This window comes from Oryzias melastigma, linkage group LG3 (genome assembly GCF_002922805.2).
Source record: "Oryzias melastigma strain HK-1 linkage group LG3, ASM292280v2, whole genome shotgun sequence".
Taxonomy (NCBI): domain Eukaryota; kingdom Metazoa; phylum Chordata; class Actinopteri; order Beloniformes; family Adrianichthyidae; genus Oryzias; species Oryzias melastigma.
Window position 1 is genome coordinate 10,371,898 of NC_050514.1, and position 6,000 is coordinate 10,377,897.

The 6,000-nt window shown below is 37.4% G+C and overlaps 1 long non-coding RNA gene across 1 annotated transcript in view; it reads left to right on the plus strand.

The window, feature by feature from the left end:
- Positions 1–6,000, plus strand: part of LOC112160504 — a 47,429-nt gene that overhangs the window by 18,423 nt on the left and 23,006 nt on the right. Inside the window, exon 2 of the long non-coding RNA XR_004949884.1 lies at positions 4,711–4,764. This is a non-coding gene — a long non-coding RNA (uncharacterized LOC112160504). The remainder of the gene's footprint in view (positions 1–4,710; positions 4,765–6,000) is intronic.

Here is a 6,000-nt window from a genome sequence, read left to right on the forward strand (position 1 = left end):
TCAAAGAATTAATTCACTCAAATGGTTGTGAATCAGGAGCAGACAAAAATGACATTTGAAAAAGCTTGTAGATGTTATGTATAAACTTCAGTAGAGGGGCCACAAGCCCTTACGCTGCTCCATTCCGATGCTGCCACTTAAGTTATGAACCGGATAATGATAATACACGTAAAGGAAATGGCAAGGTCGAGCCGGGGTGGGATTATATAAATTCGCTTCCTCCCACTCCCCTTCAGGCAATCTCTTAATGTCTTGTTATCCTGTGTTTGACATGTCTTTGTGGATGTAAACTTGTAATGTTTGCATATGAATTTACTTTTTTTTCTTCTTGATTGCTTTAAATAAACTATTTCTAATCTAATCCACTTGTAGACAAATAGATCCATGTACATCTTCGTTTTCGATGAGGATATCCAGATGAGCTATCCAGAATACTGGATAGCTCTAGTATTGCTCGCCATTTTTATTATACCAGAAATGTTAGGCAAACTATTGGAAGAGAGTGTAAACAAAGGGATAATGGGAAATGAATGCAGGCTTGCTCTATGCCAACAGTCCTACCTACAACTCAGAGGTGGATTTCTAATGAAATACTGCCGCTCTTGAGAAACTATGTCCTAGAAAACATCAGGTTTTTTTATTTACCCTTAAAAAAACATAAATATTAAGAACACTGGGAACGCTTTTACAATAGCTCAAGAGATGATCGGAGCGGAGCTTTAAGTAAACATTACTTACTTCCTTACAGACTTTTTACTGTATTTGTTGATTAGAACAACTCTCCACAGATTAATTTGATTGTCTGTCTCCAGCAGAGATGGGATAATCTTTTTTCCTCTTTAGCTGCAGGCGTTCCTTCCAAAGTGATGCATTAGATCTGTTTAACAATGCTCATTGGCGTGTCATTCAAGGTTGGTGAGTAGCACATCTGCCAGTCTTGCCATATGGCTGCACAATGTGTTGTGTTTTTTCACAGAGTCGGTGCTGATGTGGTTTGAGGTTCTATTAAAAAGTATGTTACCATGAACTTCAGAGCCTTAAAGGCCAGGTGAGAATATATACAGGCATCCTGGAAGCTCTCTTTGATGCTTACCCACAAAAAGGCCATGAACTTCAACTACAACTACATCTTTTTACAGCCTGTGATTCTCATTCTTCCCTGCAGGCATGAAAAAGTAAACACTGGTTCTAGTCCTTTGTCAGTTTATGAATTCTTAAGCTAAACATTCACAACTATTGAATGCATTTTTTTAAATATGAGGTTGTTGTGGTAAACTAAGCATATAGTCTAAATGGAAATTGTTAGGGCATATACTGCATGTAAAGTCGAAAGTTAGAGACTTCTTTGAATGTAGCAGCTTGTTCAACCTCAGAGTCTTGACTGCTTTTCCTTTTACAGTAGGTGAGCTGTATCTCAGCTGACCCTAGGTGATGAAAACGTAAATTAGATGGTTGTACTCAGTGCTTTAGCACATTTAAACGACTCTGACCTCAACACCTCTCACATTTTTATGACCACATTTAGGAGCTTAAAGATCATCTTTGACCTAAAATGTTCACTAACATAGTATGTCCTCACAAGTAATAATTGAGGTGAAACAGCTTTTCCAGGAATTCAGAAGTTCACACTTGTTTTTATGTGTTAGGTTTCTCATTATGTTGCTCCATCGCCTTTTCTCTTTCTGACCAGACCTTTGACTTTCAAATACTCTTACAAGAGACTTGCATTTTTAAAGTCTTACAGTTTTTACCTAATATACTTATTTGAAATAAATGCTGTTTTCTTTTAGGTGGATATTTTTCTACAACTGTTTGGTAATAAACATTTATTTTAGTCTTTACTTGCTTTTTAGACAGTTTATAGGGTCACTTTGCTCTGGAACACATTAACTTTTAAAGGACAAGTGAAAAGGAATTAAGCCACCATCGTTAGTCTTAGCTTTTACCTTTACTATCTCCTAATCTGGAACAATTTATTCATCTATCCATCCAACCATTTTCTTAACTCGCTGTATCCCTTTCAGGGTTCCCAGAGCCTGCTCCAGCTACTGTTGGGCAAAAGCAGCGTACACCCTGGACAGGTCGCCAGTCTGTCGCAGGGTCACACACTCTCACACACTTGGGGCAATTTATGCCTCTTTTCCAGGAATTTCCGGGAATTTCAAGTGAGCGTTTCCATTGAGTGTTGGAACCATCAAGGAGCATGCAGGGTGTAGACCGATGACGTAGCTCTGTATGCGACTACAGCAGTCCTCTGTATTCATGGATGTGGCATATCTAACCTAAACTGAATGCAAAGAATTTCATAGTTAATAGTCTTTTCAAGAAGATTGCGGGTAGCGAAGAAGAATATAGCCAAAAAGATGTTTGTCGATGCTGTTGTAGTAATACCTTTCTGCCAATCAACGGATTGCCTGTTCTTCCTGTGCATGTGTAGGAAACCCACACATGCACAGGAAGAACAGGCAAACTGCACACAAAGGTCCTCAGTTGGGATTTGAACCTGAGAGGGGAGAGCACTAACCACTACACCACCATACAGCCCCTTTAACAACCTACATTTGTGCTATTATTTCACCTTAAGCTCTTTTTGGAAATGTCTTTGAATTATGTCAATTCAGATCTATAAAGTGGAAATCGAATTTATGAGCTGCCTAATCTTAACCTTAATTTTTACATTTTTTTGCCTGTCATTTTCAAATTTTGATTGATCTTGAGATTTTTACTTAAGAGGTCAATTAAGCTGAGCGAAGGGAAAAAAATACAATATTAAAATGTGTCATGTTTACTAGAAGCAAATAATTGGCAGAAAAGGAAAAAAAACAATTTGTGGTTATGATTATATAGGCTATGAAATTAAGTGATAATCGATAAACATTGCAGTAAGTGATCAAATTAGAAACTGTTATTTTTATTGGCCTGATTCCTCTTTAGCTCTTCGAGCTTTCAAACAATGTCATTAGTTTTTGTGTCATTGCTGGACGAGAGATGAACTAGTTCAATTAAATATTGCAGCAGCTGTTATTTAACTCATCAAGTAGCACATGCAGCGATTAGAAATTACATGTACTCTACATCTGTGCGCTCACAACTCTGCACTTGATGCTGCATGTGTGTGGAGGGAGTTTGGTTTTATAGGCTCGATGGTTGCCTGCTGCTGTTCCAGGATCAAAGAAGCAGCCCCGTCTGGAGTTTACAGTAGCATAGGAAGTGCAGTGGCCGTGAGGCAGGCACACAAGACCTGCGTGAGTGAGCCTCTTTAAACCTCAATGACTGTATGTCTTCATTCCCATCTGTCTGTCTTTATTTACTGCGTCTCCCCTTTTTCTTTTTATCTGTCAGCTATTTATCTTGCGTGATGGACAAAGGATAACGCTTAGAATCTTACACCTCCTTTTTAATTTATTCCCACTGTACAGATAAAGCCAGCGCAGGGTCTGGAAGGGTTTAGATGATAGTGGTTTGACACGCAAATGTGTAAACTCACCGTGAACTGGAATCACATTCCAACTCCAAACTCGCACTACCTACCAGCTCGAGTTTCTTGAGCCTCTATGTTTGTCTGCCAGCTTCAGACGGGTGAACACGAGGGTGGTCTCAACATTGTTGTTGGAGGTTTTTGCATTATTTCCCACAGATTTATGTGGTTCAAAACAATTTTTTTAGAGATCCGTCAGGAAATTGTAGTAGTTTTGGCATGTTTTCTTCTTTTTTTAGTAAACGACTCAGTGCATTATGGGCCAGCATCACACACTCAAACAATTTAGATACCTTTTTATCATTTTTCTAAATCAAATCCAATTGTGGTGTTTATTTACCCACTCACCAGATAGGCAGTCGTCCAACAAGATGTTTCCAGTCCTGTTGGGCAGGACAGAATTATAGCTACCTGATTTATCCCTCTGATATAACTTGAAAGCTTTTTAGAGTGTTAGGACAGAAAGCTACATTCAGAATTTATTGGGCACTTTTCACTAGTTGTTTTCCACTCTTAGTACAGAGACATCTGCCTATACACGATATCTGCTGTCAACACTCTAAAAGCATTCCTGGAGTGAGGAGAGCCTCCATGTCTCTGTTTGTGTGTGCTCTTTACCCTGTCTTCTAGTGATACGGCTGTATTTATGTAGGGAGAATGCATCATCACAAAGGTCAGGCTATTCTTAGTTCTGTTTCAGACTGTTTGGTTTTAGATTTTGCTTTCTAAATTCCATGATAATTGGGGATCTCTTGGGACCCTCACAACTTGAGCCCCGACTAAAAATAACTTTGTTGCTATCAAATGTGCATTTTCATGCATGCGCTGCACAACCAAAAGCAGAAACACACACAGAAAAACACAAAAAGTTTGGGAAATTAGGCCGGTCTCTGCAGATTCCTTACACAGATTAAGCCTGTGGTGAAGTGCATTTTTGGGCACACACATTAGTGCTCACCAAAACAGAATGTTTTGACTGTTGAGGCTGGTATTACCATAAGAGGGGTTGTGCAAAGGGAAATGCTTGATCTGCGGCAAGAGACTTTGCAGAATTCACACATGGACAGATGCCTCACATTTCCAGTCTATCAGGCTCTTTGAGGCATTTCCTCCTGGGTTATGCTGACACATCTGGTGCTGTGAAACACATTCAAGTTACTACTGTTACTACCACATCTGTCCTTTTGGAGGTAGCATAGCATAATTTCATAATTATTGTTTGTGTGTTCCAGAAAATATTTCTCAGAGAAATGTTATCAAAAGGTGGCTGACGCTGATCAAATAGGGTGAGTTTAGTAAAACCACCACTGATCAACTCCACAGGTTACATTTTTAAATGCAGTTTTAGGGTACATATGTATATTAAGTTTGGTCATTATTGTATATTTGAACATGAATTTCAAAATAAGTATTACAGAGACGTGTTTTTGCCTTCTCTTGTTAATATGAATACAACCAACAGTCACTAAAATATTTAAAAATGACAAAAGTAACAAATTAGAAACTTAATGAATATTTGTCAATCAAAACCCCAACTTGAAATTTTGTTTAACATCAGTAAATGTTAAATAAATAAAAAACTATCAATTGACAAAATCGTGGTACCAAAAATAACCTGGTGAAATCTCCAAATCTGGATTACGGATGTTTTAAGGTTGTTTTTAAAATTTTTCACACACTTTATGTACTTTTCTCAAACATGAACATTTCATCGCTTTTCTCACTTGTTTAAACTCACAGTGTCAAGCTTAATGGAAAAATAATTAAAGTTCTATAAAATGAAAAACAAAAATCTGCTTGGAATTGGAGAGTGATGTAAAGCTGGCAAACTGAATGAATTCTGTACATGAGAAACAGCACAGAGGAAATTGATTGATAAGGTCTACAGCCAATCAGGACTCAGTGCGCTGTTTAAAAAAAACATGCAAAATTGCTCTGAGAAACAGCAAGAATGCAAAAGATGACCTCAAAAATAGTAAGGGTATACTGTATGAAAAAAAAACAAAATACTAAAATTTTTGAATAAATACTTTTCTAATGTGGCTAAAAACAATCAACAATAACAAAAAACCTTTAAACTTGGTGTAATGACAATTTAAAAAATATTAAATGTATTGTATTCAGAAAGGATACAATGATTCAAAACTGAGAATTATAGGATCCCTATTGGTTACCATTTCTACTATCTGTTATATTATCTGTTATCTATAATCTATTAATCTTGGAGTCCATGGAGGTTCTCTACAGTCCTGTGGATCTGGAAACTTCTGCATGTAGTCATGAGGACATCAATTACCTAGGAGATGCTTTATGAATTTCTTCTAATTTCCATGGAAATCTCTCTTTCTGTGTCTAGGGTTCATATACGACACAAAGTTCACCAAACGAAACAGTTACAACTATCATCCTTTAAACGAGCTGACTGATTATACCCGAGTGAAGATACCCGTAGAGCTATCAATATTGTCATTTTCCTCAGTTTAATTCGTCTCTTTTCTTAAAAAATAGTTTCAAACAGTAAT